This window comes from Mauremys mutica, chromosome 7 (genome assembly GCF_020497125.1).
Source record: "Mauremys mutica isolate MM-2020 ecotype Southern chromosome 7, ASM2049712v1, whole genome shotgun sequence".
Lineage (NCBI taxonomy): Eukaryota > Metazoa > Chordata > Testudines > Geoemydidae > Mauremys > Mauremys mutica.
The window spans coordinates 664,224-682,820 of NC_059078.1; the positions used below are offsets into that span (position 1 = coordinate 664,224).

General features: G+C 46.5%; 1 protein-coding gene across 2 annotated transcripts in view; it reads right to left on the reverse strand.

The window, feature by feature from the left end:
• The window catches only part of LHFPL4 (LHFPL tetraspan subfamily member 4), a 66,073-nt gene that overhangs the window by 20,313 nt on the left and 27,163 nt on the right, over positions 1-18,597 (reverse strand). The gene's annotated exons all lie outside the window — the stretch shown is intronic.

Below are 18,597 nucleotides of genomic sequence, written 5' to 3' on the forward strand. Positions count from 1 at the left end.
CATTTACTGGGAAAGCTGCTGCACAAATACATCCATACGCATATTATTCTCCCTCTTCCATTGGCCCAGGGAAGTCCATAGTGTGGGTGTACAAAGCATCCCTTGTAGTAAGATGAGGCCCTGAAACATAAACTCTTGTGTCAGAGGCCCAGTCTGAGGCCTGAAGCCTGAACCAAAGTACTTCCAGGCATTGCTAAGCAAAAGCTGGGCTGTGAGCCAGAGGCAGGCCCCACTCACAGAAGTTGCCAAGAAGAGGGTTGTTAGAAGCAGGTGCATCCACATATAAGTGCTGATAAGAGGAACTTGTGCCAAGATGGCATCTGGACAGCCCGATACAAGGACGCTCCATAGACATAACAAAGAACAGGCAGGTGCATCTTAAAGACAGGGTCAAAAGGACAGCATGATGGCTAGATCTGTTTGAAACAACATGATCAAAGAGGAGACAGCACCCTAATGAGCCAAGGGGCTGTACCTCAATATGTCAGGAGGGATGAGTGATCTGTCCTGTAACTGTATAAAAGTAGGTCCCGGAGTGCGCATCTTTGTCTGGCCTAGGGGGCACTGGAAAGTCCCACCACTGACTGAGCCGGTCCATTGCCAGGGGACACAAATTCGTAGCACGTCTTGTAGAGTCTACGGGAAACTATCATTGTGCTTCGTTTGACCATAAACCTGGCCCGGGTTCCTTCGTACCTTACTAGAGTCTGTGGTCTTTGGGGGGTCTCTCGGGGTCTGCTGTGTCAGCGATCTGCGCAGAGCCGGGCCAGCACACAGAGGGAACACGCACGCAGCCAAACAAGAGCAGAGCACCACACCGGTAGCTACTGACAACATCCCTGATTCAGTGGCGGATTAACAAATTTGCCCCCCCTAGGCCCTCAGAAAATTGCCGCCCCTCCCCCCCGCCAGCTCACCTCCGCCCCCCCGCGGCAAGCCTGGGAGGGAGGGGGGAGAAGGGGAGTTGCGGCGTGCTCGGGGGATGGTGGGGAGCGGTTCCTAGCCCCGCCCCCGAGTTACTCCCCGCGCCCGCGGGCCCCAACTCACCTCTGCTTCGCCTCCTCTGAGTGCTGCTACTCGCTTCTCCCTCCCTCCCTCCCAGCGCCTTCGCGTGGCAAGCCTGGGAGGGAGGTGGAAGGAGGGACGCGCGGCGCGCCTGGGGGAGGAGGTGGGCCGGGAATTTGGGGAAGGGGCGGAATTGGGGAGGGGGCGAGAGCAAATTTGCCACCCTAGGCCTAGGCCTTGCTAGGCGATGATATGCCCAGGCGATAATATGCCGCTGCCCTGATTTCTGTTGCCCGGGTGCATCCTGCTCCAGCTATGGCAGGAGCACTCAGCCAGAAAAAGCATCGGTTCAGCAACCCATTACTGTCATAGGGCCAGCCAGGAACAAATGACCCACCTTTGGATTCACAAAGCTTGTGAAGAGCACAGCAAGACACAGTAATGCAGACAGCATTGATGACATTGGAATCCAAACAGTTCTGTAAACAGCATCAGAGGGATTTCAATCTGCCAAACGCACATTCAACCACCTTTCTACACCTACTGAAAGCATAATTAAACTCTTTTGCCAGGGCCTCTGAGGTCAGGGTATGGTTTTATAAGCCAAGGCAAAAGGGGGTACGTGGGGTCCCCCAGAATAAGAGTGGGGATGGTTACTTCATGTATGATGATGTCATTTCCTGAGAATAGTGTCCCAGCCTGACTATGAAGGTAGATTCCTGATCAGTGGGGAAACCCTGGTGTCATGAACGTTTCCATAGATTGACCTGTGTGGTGCACAAGGCCCTGTATAGCAATGGAGCAGTACCCCGTGTGGTGCACAAGGCCCTGCATAACAATGGAGCAGTACCCTGTGTGGTGCACAAGGCCCTGCATAACAATGGAGCAGTACCCTGTGTGGTGCACAAGGCCCTGTATAGCAATGGAGCAGTACCCTGTGTGGTGCACAAGGCCCTGCATAACAATGGAGCAGTACCCTGTGTGGTGCACAAGGCCCTGCATAGCAATGGAGCAGTACCCTGTGTGGTGCACAAGGCCCTGCATAACAATGGAGCAGTACCCTGTGTGGTGCACAAGGCCCTGCATAACAATGGAGCAGTACCCTGTGTGGTGCACAAGGCCCTGTATAGCAATGGAGCAGTACCCTGTGTGGTGCACAAGGCCCTGTATAGCAATGGAGCAGTACCCTGTGTGGTGCACAAGGCCCTGTATAGCAATGGAGCAGTACCCTGTGTGGTGCACAAGGCCCTGTATAGCAATGGAGCAGTACCCTGTGTGGTGCACAAGGCCCTGCATAACAATGGAGCAGTACCCTGTGTGGTGCACAAGGCCCTGTATAGCAATGGAGCAGTACCCTGTGTGGTGCACAAGGCCCTGCATAGCAATGGAGCAGTACCCTGTGTGGTGCACAAGGCCCTGTATAGCAATGGAGCAGTACCCTGTGTGGTGCACAAGGCCCTGCATAACAATGGAGCAGTACCCTGTGTGGTGCACAAGGCCCTGCATAGCAATGGAGCAGTACCCTGTGTGGTGCACAAGGCCCTGCATAACAATGGAGCAGTACCCTGTGTGGTGCACAAGGCCCTGCATAACAATGGAGCAGTACCCTGTGTGGTTTATGTACTCATGCTCCTTGAGGAGGGCAAACTATGGGCATATGACTCCCATCAGTGGCTCCAGTGCAGTTTAGAAACCCCATTTGTTGAAAACCAGCAATTACTTGAGGGATATTATTTATGCCCACCACCACCGTTGGGTAAATCACACTCCTGATTGCCTTAAAAACCTCCACCAACACCTTACCCACAGTTGACTTTCCATGCCAAACTGATTAGCCATGGACCTGCAGCAGTCTGGGGTAGCCAGCTTCCAGATGGTTATAACAACCCATTTCTGGACTGCATGTCCATCCTCGTGCATATGTCATTATGCTTAGACGGTTGAGGCAAGCTGCTGACAAAGCATCAGAAATGTAGCTTTCTTCATGTTAAAGTTCTGCACCCACACTTGATCACCCTGATCTGCTTGACTGTGTGACTCCACCAGTCTCTGTTTGTGGCCCTGCTCCAGAAGAGCCAGTCCGTGTAAGAGAATCAGCAGCTATACCAAGAGCTGTGAGCAGCATCAGCCAGTTTGGGTCTGACATGTTTGGATCCTCCTCCTCCTCCTCTGACAGGTGCCTTTGGTAGGTCAGAAAATGCCACCGAAATGTCCATCAGTGTCTAATGGATGCTCTGCTCATTTCCTGCAACAGGAGTGAAACCCCAAGAAAGACAATGGTGACACTTCCATGTTGCTGGCTCTGGATGACGGGAGCATGCAGACCCAAAAGGTGACATGGCAGGTTGTGTTGGCAGGTTGCGACAGCTTCCTCTAACGTGGGAGGTGGACAGTCAAGTTTTCCCACACTGCACCAAAAACCAAGGGCTACAGTGGCTACAAGTGGGTAGGGTGCTAGAAAGCCTGGCCTAGGCTGGTTTGACTTGCATCTGTGTAATCTAGTGTAGCCTCCTGAGCACAGAAATTCTGAACCTAGGGTCAATATTCATGTGGACGCTCAAGCCTGGGGTTACAAACACTGAGCCAGTGCGCGCAAGTCCCACTGATCTTTGGGCTAACATTGCAGGGTAGACATGCGCCAAGTTTCAGCCTTGTTGCCTCTTGCCTCACTCAGCTGCAGGTACTTATCACATTTGGAGCTGTCTGAATTTATCTCCTACTCTTGTGTGCAGCCTGGCTGAGCGACAGAGTATAAATCCTAGAGGTTAGCTAGGTGATCTTGGGTCCCTACCTCCCTCATCAAATATCTCCCACCTGTTTGTCAAACTAGGCTTTAGCAGATGGAGCAGAGAGTATATGACGTCCCAGAGTGATCTTCGCACTGCCCCACAGCCCTCCCTGGTTCTTCTAACTAGTGTGACTTCCCGGTGTGCTGTGCATTGTCAGCTCAGTCCCCTGGGGCTCAGAGGTGGTTCCCATGCAGACACAGGAGTGGGATGTTCTGTGCAGGAGCACTGAGGAAAGCGACTACAGACATGAACATCCCCATTGGAGAGGACTGCAGTGTTGGAGCAGGGGGACCAGACTGTGCAGCTGGCTAGCACTGGGTGACTCCGGTTGGTACTTACATTATTTGTATTCCCATGGTGCTTAGAGCCCCTGCCACGGACCAGGCCCCCTGGTGCTAGATACCATACTAACACAGGGCAAAAAGATAATCTCTGCTTCAAAGAGCTGACAATCGCCGGGCCTGAAAGCTGCTGCCAGCTGGTGGCTGCCGAGTGGCCATTTCGAAATGGTTTGGGGTGTCAGTCCATTTCTGATCAAAGGGAATGTCTATGCTGCAATTAAAACCCCACAGCTTGACTCGGGTTCGCAGGGCTTGGGCTACAGGGCTGTATCATTGCAGTGCAGACATTCAGGCTCAGGCTGCAGCCTGAGCTCTGGGATCCTCCCCCCTCACAGGGTCCAGGAGCCTGAACTCCAGCCTGAGCCAGAATGTTTACACCACCGTTAAACAGCCCCTGAGCTCCACGAGCCTGAGTCAGCTGGCACAGGCCAGCCATAGGTTTTAATTGCAGTGTAAACATACCCAAAGTGTCCCCATCAACTTCTGGGCCTCTCTGTGGAGGCTGCCAGAGATACATGTGACAGGGCAATGACCCTCTAGACAAGGATGGATTAAAACAAAATAGACCCAGCCAACCGTAAGCACCTCCACAGCCAAGCAAATGGCTCATGTGACTCCTGGCTTCCTGCCCTATCCATCCAGTCCCCATGGTAGAGTCTGAGTACCCAGCTGTAGACCCTGGGATCCTCTCCCCTTGTCACACCCAGAGCCTGGCTCCACAGACCCAGCATAGCCTCCCCTGCCTCCAGACCAGGTCTGAAGCACCTGGCTGAGGCGTTTGTGCTGTCACTGTCAATGCTGCAGCTATTGTCTGGCTAAGGAGAGGACTCCAGTCCCCAGGGCTGTCAGTCTGGCACCTTTCACAGCATCGTGTTCAGTTAATTAGCAACCAACCTGATATATCCAGCCAGTCTCCCACGGGCCCCCTGCAAGCGCTCTCGCTGTATGGGAGCGCTGTTATCAGAAACTTGATCTTGGTAGGACAAATACCCCACACCCTATTAGAGCTTCTAAAACCTATAATTTTCTAATGCAAAAGGTATTACATCCAATGCAAGGTCGTTCTATTCTGGACCTCATTCTGACTGATAAAGATGAATCCATCAGTGTACTAGAAATTGGTAGATGCCTAGGGACCAGTGATGGTGATCTGATTTCATTCAACGTAGGCAATCAGAGGACAGTTTTAACTAGTAATATAATTGGTGCTTCAAAAGAGTGAAATTTCCAAAATTGAAAAAATTTGAATGAAATTAATTGGGAGGAAAATTTAGACAGAAAAATCTGAATGAAAATTGGGAGTTAAGAAGAGTTTATTGGCCAAAATGCCATGATTCTGCAATCAAGAAATTGAGACTTGGGTTGCTAGCCAATCCTGGTTCAGTGGTGAAGTGAAGGCAATGACTAGCAATAAAGTCACATATAGTAAAAGGAAAAAGGTGAAAATACATAGCAATCTATATAAATTAGAAGTTATGAAGTTTAGAAAATTGATAAGGGAAGCTAAATACACCAGAGAACTAAGAAAAACGAGGAGGCATTTTCTAAGTATATTAGGAACAAAAGAAACCCTAGCAATTGTATAGGCCCATTACTGTATGGAGATGGGAACACTGTTGATGTAGAAAAGGCAGAAGTGTTCAATAAATATTTATGTTCTATATTTGGAAAGAAGCAGGATGATGTACTTGTATCACATGAGGATCATGAAGTACATTCCAGTCCATTCTTAACTTGGGAAGATGCTATTATCTATTAGGGATGCAAAAAAATTTTAAACAGGACCAGTTAACTTGACCCAAAAGTGCAAAAAGAATTGAGTCACTGAGGAGATTTCTGGCCCACTGATGTTAATTTTTAATAAATCTTGGAATAGCAAGGAAATTCCAGAAGAGTGGAAGAGCTCTAATGATGTGCCAGTATTCCAAATGGACAAGTGGGATGATCCAATTAACTACAGATCAGTTAACCTGACATCAATCCTGGGAAAAATAATGGAAAAACTGACATGGGATTCAATATATAAACAATTAAAGGATAGGAATATAATTAATGCCAGCCAACATAGTTTTATGGAAAATAAATCTTCAAACAAACCTGATTTAATTCTTTGACATTAAAAGTTTCATTGCTAAAGGAAACTACGTAGATGTAATACACTCAAACTTTTGTAAGGCACTTGACTTAGTACCACACAACATTCTGATTAAAAAATTAGCACTATGAAATCTCCCAGTTATCATGTAGTGGGGCTTTCTTTCAATGGAATTGCCATAGGCAAACTGATGCAATTAAGTACCTAGCTATAACAGTACCAAAAATACTAACAAACTAGTGAAGATAAATTTCGATCCTGTATTTTATTATATAGTTAGTGATACAAATCCTTGCTCCCTGAGCCTGTGGGGAAGAACATTAACATAATAAAAATGAATATCCTGCCTGGGCTCCGCTATATTCCAAGTGGCCTATCTGTATAGATCCCTCCATCTTATTTTAGAAAATGTAATAGCATTATAAGAGCCTTCCTATGAGTCCCTGGTCAACAACTAAGCTATAATTTAAAAACCTCTAACTTTCTATAGGCACTGCTTGCATCCGAAGAAGTGGGTATTCACCCCCGAAAGCTCATGCTGCAAAACGTCTGTTAGTCTATAAGGTGCCACAGGATTCTTTGCTGTTTCTATAGGCAAGGGGCAAGGGAGCATTGGGCTTCCAGATATATAAAATTACTATCAAGCTTTTAGCATGTCACAGATATCAAACTGCTTCCAGCACACTGACACCCTTATAACCATACGGGTGGAAATTGAATGTGTATGGATGCATGCAATTCCCTCTGTGGGTCTCCTCAGTTCTTATTTGTCTTCACTGGACAAAACCAGGATGCTGTGTGAAGGGTCTGAGTTATCCTAGCTAAGAGGCACCAATTTTATCCTTGCCATCATGCAAAAGCACCTATTTGAGGCAACCCAGACTTGCAAATTGGAAACAAACAGACAATCTTGAAGAACTGTATGAGCAGAGGCATTTTATGGATTCCCCAATTAGTGCAGGATGAGGGCTTTGTCCCTTTTCTAACAGTAAACTAAACCAATGACATGGCCTGCCACCCTCAGTGGAGTGGCAGTACTTACAGCTAAAACACTTGCTAATGTATCAATTTGGTCTGGATGCTCTGGGACTGCCAGAGGCCCCAGAACTTTTGTGAACCTTGGAAATACTTCATAAGCTTCCCAAGCCCATGTGTCTACTATGTGCACACTCATAGACTTATAGACTTTAAGATCAGAAGGGACCATCATGATCATCTAGTCTGATCTCCTGCACATTGCAAGCCACAGAACCTCGCCCACCCATTCCTGTAATAGACCCATAACCTCTGGCTGAGTTACTGACGTCCTCAAATCATGATTGAAAGACTTCAAGTTACAGAGAATCCACCATTTGGACTATTTTAAACCTGCCAGTGACCTGTGCCCAATGCTACAGAGGAAGGTGAAAAATCAACAGGGTCTCTGCCACTCTGACCTGGGGAAAATTCCTTCCTGGCCCCAAATATGGGGATCAGTTGGACCCTGAGTATGTGGGTGTGACAAAGTGGGAGGTTTTTTCTTAATGTTTAGTGAGAGTCTTAATGATTTGCATGAATACTGTGAGTGCCTCAATTTCCCTGTGTGTTACCCCAATGCCTAGGTGGGGACAAAGGTGTGTGATTTTTGCTGAGACCCTAGTGGGCAGGTGGGGCTGCCTCTAGCTGTCTGCATGTAGACAATGACCAAAACACTCCACAACCTGGCAACTGATGCCTGGGGCCCTCCTACCAGGAGACAGCCATCTGCAATCAGCTGGAACCAGGAGAGAGGTGGCGACCAGAAGACCCTTTTGCTGGGAAACCAGACAAAGGATGGAGGAGGGGCAACGGGTGTGTCTTAAGCCAGGCACCTGGAGGCTAGTCAGTCTCCTTCTGTGGGACTCAAGGGGGAGGGCCAGGGCCCCGGGCTCTGGATTATTCCCCTCCTCACAAGATGGACTTTACTGAACGTTCCTGATTTCTGTGCTAACAAGATTTGTTCTATGCTGTATTCCTGATGCCTAATAAACCTTTCTGGTGTACAACACTGGCTGAGTCACTTCTGACTGCAAAGTTGGGGTGCAGGGCCCTTTGGGGCATGCAAGACTTCCCCAGATGTCCCATCCAGGTGCACTCATGGCAGGGCGCTCATAGTGCGAACAGGGGTGGGGGATGCTCCGACATCGGACCCAGGAAGCGCCAAAGCCAAGGATGCTTCTTGCCTTGGTGACAGGTGCCCTGAGAGGAGATGCTGCCCCAGAGTCCTGGCTGACCTTCATTGAGAGACAGCAGGCAAGACCCAGCAGTCAAACACCTGGGGGAAATAATTCTCTGTAGTAACTCAGGGCACTCCCCATCTCGCGTCCCATCACCGGCCACTGGAGATATTTGCTGCTAGCAGTTGTAGATCGGCTACATGCTGTTGTAGGCAGACCCATCACACCATCCCCTCCATAAACTTATCAAGCTCAGTCTTGAAGCCAGTTAGATTTTTTGCCCCCACTGCTCCCCTTGGAAGACTGTTCCAGAACGTCACTCCTCTGATGGTTAGAAACCTTCATCTAAGTTCAAGCCTAAACTTGTTGATGGCCAGTTTCTATCCATTTGTTCCAATGTCCACAGTGCTGCTTAACTTAGAAAACTCCCCTCCATCCCTGGCATTTATCCCTCTGATGTATTTAGAGAGACCGATCATATCTCCCCTCAGCCTTTTTTGGGGTAGGCTAAAGAAGTCAAGCTCTTTGAATCTCCTCTCATACGGCAGGCTTTCTATTCTTTGGATGATCCTAGTAGCTCTTCTCTGCACCTGTTCCAGTTTGAATTAATCTTTATTAAACATGGGGAACCAGAATTTCATATAGTATTCCAGGTGAGGTCTCACCAGTGCCTTTGTTGATGAATAGGAACTACAGTAGTCTCCAGTTCTTTGTGAAAGTGTGGAAAGGGGATTTATCACAGCCCTTAAAAGAACCCCAATGGCAGAGCATATTGTGGAATGTTACAAATGCTTTTGTAAATCTCAGGCTATACTTGAAACAACAAAAGATTATATTCAAAATGTATTGGATGCCATAGAGGTTGCATGAGATAAAGGTTGTGAGGGTGCCACCCATAAGGCTTTATGGAAATATGCTTATTTTATATATATATATATATATAAACATAACATAACTAGAATGTGTTTTATGCTACATGTGCCATGTAACATATCTCTGTAAAGGTCATGATCTACTGAATCTATTAATCCTATTTGTAGGCATGTATCATTTTTGTATTTGAAGTTATGAATACTGGCTGCGAACTTGTCTGATTCTAAGTAGGCTGTAGTGAGGCAGTTGGTGGGTTCCTGAGAAAAGACTATTCTCAGTAAGTGCCCCATCAAGAAACACTTAAGCCAACAATGAACTTGGAGACACCAATCCACATCTGGGCTTTCCCAGGAATGTGGCTTGGCTGGTAAGGAACTCAGTCATGCATGGACATGTGACTTGCCCAGGTGACTCCACTATTCCATTTTGTAGCTGGACTTTGCATAGGAGAGAGGAGGGGGTCTCCACCCACAAGAGAGAGTCTATTTAAGCCCAGGGGAGACCCCCCCATTTTGTCTGCAGCTGGTTAAAGAGAAAGCATCTCCACCCCCAAAGATACCTGAAAGAAACTGGAAAAAGGACAGTGACTGCAAGGGGTGTGAGTGATTGCTGGACCCAGACTAGCAGGAGACTAGTCTGTAAAGGGAAGCATTCTGGAACTGGTGAGGATCTTATCTGTATTCAGTTTCTTACTGTATTAGACCTAGACTGGCGTGTTTGTTTTTTTTATTTTACTTGGTAGTTCACTTTGTTCTGTCTGTTACTACTTGGAACCACTTAAATCCTACTTTCTGAATTTAATAAAATCACTTTTTACTTATTAATTAACCCAGAGTCTGTATTAATACCTGGGGGGGAAAACAGCTGTGCATCTCTCTCTATCAGTGTTATAAAGGGTGAACAATTTATGAGTTTACCCTGTATAAGCTTTATAAAGGGTAAAACGGATTTATTTGGGTTTAGACCCCATTGGGAGTTGGGCATCTGAGTGTTAAAGGCAAGAACACTTCTGTAAGCTGCTTTCAGTTAAGTCTGTAGCTTTGGGGCAAGAAATTCAGACCCTGGGTCTTTGTTGAAGCAGACAGGCGCGTCTGGCTCAGCAGAGAGAGGGTGCTGGGATCAGGGTCAGCTCCAGGCACCAGCACAGCAAGCAGGTGCTTGTGGTGGCCAAGGGGAAGGGGAGGCACGTCCGGCTCTTCGGCAGCAATTTGGCAGCAGGTCCCTCGGTCCCGCTCAGAGGGAAGGACCTGCCGCCAATGAAGAAAGTGGCGTGGTGGAGCTGCCGCCAAAGTGCTGCCGATCACGAATGCATTTTTTCCCCCCGCTGCTTGTGGTGGCAAAAACCCTGGAGCCGGCTCTGGCTGGGATCCCGAGCTGGCAGGGAAAGCAGAGGCAGAAGTAGTCTTGGCACATCAGTTGGCAGCTCCCAAGGGAGTTTCTGTGATCTAACCCATCACAAAGGTCTTATCCACTGATGTTTGTTGGTGCTGTAATAACAAAAAAGGAACCCTGAGGCTTATGCTACGGGACTGTCCAGCAGTCAGGCAACTAGGGAAAGATGTGGGTATAAAAGTCAAAGTAGTGCTCGGCTCCAGCAGCCAAACCTCAGCCGAAAATTATATCCAAGGTTATTTACCTGCTAACTAGGGTTTAACTCTGCGACAGTTCACAAAGGTTGCATCAAGCACATGATTTTAGAAAACTGGAAGAGCAGGCTTGTACTCAGAATAGAACAGCGGTATTCAGACCTGTCTGAGTTAGCAGCCGAAGAAAGAATTGCCTATTGTTTAGAGATCAATTGTGTGAACTTTGAGAAATTTCAACTCTGTTTCTACATACATTTGGATAAAAAGTGCTGCGCTGGCTCAAAGAATGCTAGACCTCCCTTCCACCTAACACCTCCTCTTTTTCCCTCTTCCCCCTATTCATGCATGTATCCCATTTTATTACTTTAATACCTATTTATTTGTTACCTCCTACCCTAACATGCTAGGTCTCCGTTTTGTCTGGCTTTATATTGTCTGATCTTGCAGCTTTGACAAGTTGTACAGTTGCATAATTACATAGTTCTACATGAAGTATATAGTATTTGGAAAAATATACACGCTGTTAGTCATTTATATTTTTGTACTTTTCATTGTCTTTTCTTCATGAAATGAAAACAATTATCACAAAAAAAGCACTATACCATATCAATAAAGCACATGTTAAATAGATTAAGAACTGAGTGACAGAGTTTTTGAAGTAGTTGTTAATGGGGACTCATCATGAAATGGGGGTGTTTAGGAGGGTTTCCACAGGGTTAGTGCAAGGCCCAACACCATTCAACATTTTCACCATTGGTTTGGAAGTAAATATAAAATCCCTGCTGATAAAATTTGTGGATGACACAAAGATGGAGGGAGTGTTAAATACTAGGGCTGTTGATTAATTGCAGTTAATTGGCCATTATCTTTGAAAAATCATGGCGATCGGGGAAGGTCCCGGATGACTGGAAAAAGGCTAATGTAGTGCCCATCTTTAAAAAAGGGAAGAAGGAAGATCCAGGGAAGTACAGGCCAGTCAGCCTCACCTCAGTCCCTGGAAAAATCATGGAACAGGTCCTCAAGGAATCAATTCTGAACCACTTAAAGGAGGGGAAAGTGATCAGGAACAGTCAGCTTGGATTCACCAAGGGCAAGTCATGCCTGACTAACCTAATTGCCTTCTATGATGAGATAACCGGCTCTGTGGATGAGGGGAAAGCAGTGGATGTGCTATTTCTGGACTTTAGCAAAGCTTTTGATACAGTCTCCCACAGTATTCTTGCCAGCAAGTTAAAGAAGTATGGGCTGGATGAATGGACGGTAAGGTGGATAGAAAACTGGCTAGATGGTCGGGCTCAACGGGTAGTGATCAATGGTTCCATGTCTAGTTGGCAGCCGGTATCAAGTGGAGTGCCCCAAGGGTCGGTGCTGGGGCCGGTTTTATTCAATATCTTCATTAACGATCTGGAGGATGGTGTGGACTGCACCCTTAGCAAGTTTGCAGATGACACTAAACTGGGAGGAGTGGTTGATACGCTGGAGGGTAGGGACAGGATACAGAGGGACCTAGACAAATTAGAGGATTGGGCCAAAAGAAATATGATGAGGTTCAACAAGGACAAGTGCAGGGTCCTGCACTTAGGACGGAAGAATCCCATGCACTGCTACAGACTAGGGACCGAATGGCTGGGCAGCAGTTCTGCAGAAAAGGACCTAGGGGTTACGGTGGACGAAAAGCTGAATATGAGTCAACAGTGTGCCCTTGTTGCCAAGAAGGCTAATGGCATTTTGGGTTGTATAAGTAGGGGCATTTCCAGCAGATCGAGGGATGTGATCATTCCCCTCTATTCAGCACTGGTGAGGCCTCATTTGGAGTACTGTGTCCAGTTTTGGGCCCCACACTACAAGAAGGATGTGGATAAATTGGAGAGAGTCCAGCGGAGGGCAACAAAAATGATTATGGGGCTGGAACACATGACTTATGAGGAGAGGCTGAGGGAACTGGGATTGTTTAGCCTGCAGAAGAGAAGAATGAGGGGGGATTTGATAGCTGCTTTCAACTACCTGAAAGAGGGTTCCAAAGAGGATGGATCTAGACTGTTCTCAGTGGTAGAAGATGACAGAACAAGGAGTAATGGTCTCAAGTTGCAGAGGGGGAAGTTTAGGTTGGATATTAGGAAAAACTTTTTCACTAGTAGGGTGGTGAAGAACTGGAATGGGTTACCTAGGGAGGTGGTGGAATCTCCTTCCTTAGAGGTTTTTAAGGTCAGGCTTGACAAAGCCCTGGCTGGGATGATTTAGTTGGGTTTGGTCCTGCTTTGAGCAGGGGGTTGGACTAGATAACCTCCTGAGGTCCCTTCCAACCCTGAGATTCTATGATTCTATGAACTCACATGATTAACTCAAAAAATCACGATTAAAAAAAATTAATCATGATTAATCGCAGTTTTAATCGCACTGTTAAACAGTAGTAGACCAATTTCAATTTATTATATTTGTGGATGTTTTTCTACATTTTCAAGTATATTGATTTCAATTACAACACAGAATTCATAGTGTACATTGCACTATAGTACTTGTATGAGGTGAATTAAAAATACAATTTCTTTTGTCATTTTTACAGTGCAAATATTTGTAATAAAAAAATAAAGTGAGCAGTCTCTTTATTGTGAAAGTGCAACTTACAAATGTAGGGGTTTTTTTGTTACATAACTGCTCTCAATAAAAAAATACAAAACTTTAGTGCTTACAAGTCCACTCAGTCCTACTTCTTGTTCAGCCAATCGCTAAGACAACCAAGGTTGTTTACATTTACAGGAGATAATGTTGCCCACTTTTTATTTACAATGTCACTAGAAAAGTGAGAACAGGAGTTCGCATGGGACTTTTGTAGCTGGCATTGCAAGATATTTACATGCCAGATATGCTAAACATCCCTATGCTCCTTCATGCTTTGGCCACCATTCCAGAGAACATGCTTCTATGCTGATGATGCTTGTTAAAAAAATGTGTTAATTAAATTTGTGACTGAACTCCTTGGGGGAGAATTTTATGTCTCTGGCTCTGTTTTACCCGCGTTCTGCCATATATTTCATGTTATAGTAGTCTCGGATGATGACTCAGCACGTGTTTGTTTTAAGAATGCTTTCACTGCAGATTTGACAAAACGCAAAGAAGGTACCAATGTGAGATTTCTAAAAATAGCTACAGCACTCAACCCAAAGTTTAAGAATCTGAAGTGCCTTTCAAAATCTGAGCAGGGCGAGGTGCGGAGCATGCTTTCAGGAGTCTTAAAAGAGCAACACTCTGATGTAGAAACTACAGAATCCGAACCACCTAAAAAGAAAATCAACCTTCTGCTGGTGGCATCTGACTCATGATGGAAATGAACATGCATCGGTCTGTACTGCTTTGGATCGTTATTGAGCAGAACCCATCAGTATGGACGCATGTCCTCTGGAATGGTGGTTGAAGCATGAAGGGATATATGAATCTTTAGAGCATCTGGCACATAAATATCTTGCGATGCCGGCTACCACAGTGCCAGGCAAATGCCTGTTCTCACTTTCAGGTGACACTGTAAACAAGAAGCAGGCAGCATTATCTCCTGCAAATGTAAACAAACTTATTTGTCTGAGCGATTGGCTGAACAAGAAATAGGACTGAGTGGACTTGTAAGGCTTTAAAGTTTTACATTGTTTTATTTTTGAATGCAGTTTTTTGTACATAATTCTACATTTGTAAGTTCAACTTTTCATGATGAAGAAATTACAGTACAGTACTTGTATGAGGTGAATTGAAAAATATTTTTTGTTTTTTTTACAGTGTAAATATTTGTAATAAAAATAAATATAAAGTGAGCTACTGTACACTTTGTATTCTGTAAAAGCAGCAAAGAATCCTGTGGCACCTTATAGACTAACAGACGTTTTGCAGCATGAGCTTTCGTGGGTGAATACCCACTTCTTCAGATGCAAGTGGCTTTGCTGCTTCTACAGATCCAGACTAACACGGCTATCCCTCTGATATTTGTATTCTGTGTTGTAATTGAAATCAATATATTTGAAAATGTAGAAAACATCCAAAAATATTTAAACAAATGGTATTCTATTATTGTTTAACAGTGCGATTAAAACTGTAATTAATCATGAGACCGATACTGCAATACTACATCCAGTTCTGGTGTCCACATTTTTAAAAGGCTGTTGAAAAATTGAGGAGGTGCAGAAAAGAGCCACAAAAGTGATTGGATGACTTGAGAAAATGCTTTGCGTTGAGAGTGAAAGAGCTTGATCTCATGGGCGGAGGGTGGACCCCTCCATTCCGGGAGGCTTGCCCCGTGGTCTCACCCATTTCGCATGAGGCCCTGCCCCCCACGGCCTGAGTCCCCCACCCTCCTCTCCTGTGGCTGGAGAAACCCTGGGCCATCTGGACCCTCAAGCCACCCCCAGGGCCGATGGGGGAAGGGGAGCCGGTACAAATTACTGGGGCCCAGCTTCCCCGGCTTCGTCGGCCCTGTTTAGCTGGTCCACTCCTGCTGGGGGGCCCAAAAAATTTTTTTCACCAGGGCCCAAACCCACTCTCGGCGGCCCTGGCCACCCCCACCCCCACTGCCAGAGGAGCCCCAGGCCAGCCCCAGCAGGCCGACGGACCCACCCGAGCAGCCCCAGCTGTGTCAGCTGGCTCGGGGCTGGCGCAGCCCCAGCCCAGTGTCCTGCGGCAGCGGCTGTGGCTAGGGAGGGCAGAGCCTTCCCTGGCTTCTTATATCCGCCGCCCATGCTTGATCTGTTCCTCAAAAAGAAGATTGAGCAGTGAGTTGATTACAGTGTATCATTACCTTCACAGGGAGAGAATATTGAGGCTCTTTAATCTAGCAGAGAAAGGCAGAACACGAACCAGTGACTGAAGCTAAAGCCAGACAGATTACAATTAGAAGGCAACATTTTAACAGTGAATGTTGGGACAAGCTACCAAAGGGAGCAGGGGATTCTTGACTAGATGCCATTCATAGACTCTAGGACTGGAAGGGACCTCGAGAGGTCATCGAGTCCAGGCCCCTGCCCTCATGGCAGGACCAAATACTGTCTGGACCATCCCTGATAGACATTTATCTAACCTACTCTTAAATATTCCACAACCTCCCTAGGCAAGATGCTTTAGACAAACACAAATTATTGGTCTTACTACAGGGGTAACTGGGTGAAATTAAATGGCCTGTGATATACTGGAGATCAGACTAGATGATCAGATGGTCCTTTCCGGCCTTAAACCTATGAAACCTATGAAAACACCTGCTCTTTCCCCAGTAGCTCTTGCCAAAGTGCCACCTGCCAGCCAGGAAGCCCCAGGAGACTAATGAATGAACTGCCTCCCTTGGTCTGACTCTTTCTCCAATCAGATACTAATCCGAACATAGCAATGTACTAGAGTGCAGGTGCAAGGGGATCTTGTACTTTCAGGCATGTGCCCCCAGTGGTATGCAGGGCCCTTCTTTAGCCCTAATTTCTCCTTTCGGCACTGTGACAAGTGCACAGGCTGCTATGACTGCTCTGCATTGTTGGCCAAGGTTGCCTCCAAGGGCCAGACAGTACTTTCCCCAATATTTCTTTATGTATTTATTTCTTCTTTCTGCCTCTGACAATACACAGCCAAATGGTGGGTGTCAGCCCCAGCTCTGTGGTGTGGGATGGACCCAGTCTCCCACCTCAGATCCAACCTGCTTTCCCTTTGATCTAGCAATAACAAATTATATTCCCAGGCTGTTATTAAACTATGTTTTAATTGTCATATAAGAGAGAGCCCACATTTGAGGTTAAGGAAATACCCACAACAATACACTATCCCAGCTCACAACAAACTTGCCTGAATCATTGGCTTCTCAAGCCATAGCAGTGTCTGTCTATTTCAAACAGGGTCAGATGGACACTTCCCCACTGAACGTCTCTTCTTCCAGGTGATATCTTTCAATTCCATCATCTTTCTGACCCCTCCATGTATTTCCTAAATGCCCCCTTTTTTCTTATTGGTGAAAAGCTCCTCCTACCTGCTCATGTAGCACTCAGCAAAATGGCGTTTACAAGCCCCACCCGGAGTGACTAAGCTGTGTGCTGGCTGCTGAGGTTTCATTGGGGTGTTGCAGAGAATAGCTCATGTAACCAGGGCTAATGGGTCTGACTTAAAAGGAAGCCAAGCTTGTTGCTGGGTGGATGAGAAATGGGGAAGAGTGCAGCATGCTACCTTGCCAAGGGCGATCAGCCCTGTGATTGAGCAAAGCCTAGGGGATGGAGAGATGACTAAGCCAATTGGAGGGGGGAATGAGAGGAAGACAACTTTGCCTGTGGGGAGCCTGGGCGATCCCCTAACTGTCTCTCCCCCTGCCCGAGGGGAGCACGGGCGACCCCACGACTGTCTCCCCCTGCCCGAGGGGAGCGCGGGCGACCCCCTGACTGTCTCCCCCTGCCCACTAGTATGGAATAAACTGGACTTGTGATTCCAGAGAAATCCACCCTGGGGATCGTGTTACTTGCAAGTTGTAATGGTGTTACTGATGTACCCACTCCAAATCCATCTTTCCCTTCCCTTTATATTGTACCTCTATATTTTCCCTTGCAAATAAAGTGTACATTGATTGTTGGTTCATCCATTACAAAGGTATCAGAAGAGTATTACAAGGTATCAGGCTAGTCATAGGGGTAGGGTCAGGGGTAGTTGAAATCACATAGAAAAGTATGGTTGAGTTCCTGACTCTCTTAATTAATCAGGTGGAGGCATCCTCAGTTAGTAGCCTGGGCCATTGAAACCCACAGCAGCCAAAGCAGAGGCACACTGGGTAAGGGCTTGGTTGATGATTACCTGCTCTTAGAGGTATGGTGACTTGTAAAAACCCCTTATATTCAGATGGGACTGATTCCAATTTAACAACAGGCAAACACTGGAAGTTATAGGCATATGTGCATAGAGTGTGCTGAGAGGGTCATAGGTCTGAAGTGAATTCCCTTGTATCCTAATCTCTCTAATGTGACCAGGCAAGGGGTAGGAGCATCTCTGGATGTAGAATAAATATTTGCATGACATACGTTTTTCTCTGTATACACCATATGGACCTGATCCTGAACCATTGAAGTCAGTGGGAAAACTCCCATTAACTTTGATCAGCCCTTGAAGGACCCACATTTACACTGGATGCATCCAAACATGTAATTCCAGGTTTAGGATAAATACGTTTGTGTAACAGCATGTGTGTGGGGGGGAAATTCTTAAACTTTTATTGTGAGTCTTGCTATATGTGGTGGTTTTCTTAAAGCCCCTGCTCCTGGAGTCAAGTGATGATGTGTGAATCTCAGATTTCATTTTTTTTAAATTAAGTTTCTAACCCCATCCCTCCCTGCTTGTGGAAATCCTAACCCTGAACAGCTCCTCAGAAACCTTGGCCCTTTACAGCACCTCAGAAACCCGAAGGAAAATAAACAGTATCCCAGATTTATTATTTTAAAAAACCCTCTTGATTTCTGGGACCCTGGGGATGGTTCTACGGCACACAAACCGAGCTTTTTCTAACGTAGAACTCCTGGCTCGACCCTGACCTCACCACCCGTGCTCACGCTCCCTCCAGCAGGACTGCAGGGTGAGGACCCAGTGAGCTAGCTGGTCAGATTGATGCCTTTTAGAAGAGGCACTTACTCCTCACGAGAAGCAGGTAAAAGATGCATTTAAATAAATTAATTCTCCTTTGTGCTGTAAATTGACCAGGGAACTGCCCTGCCCAGAAATAAC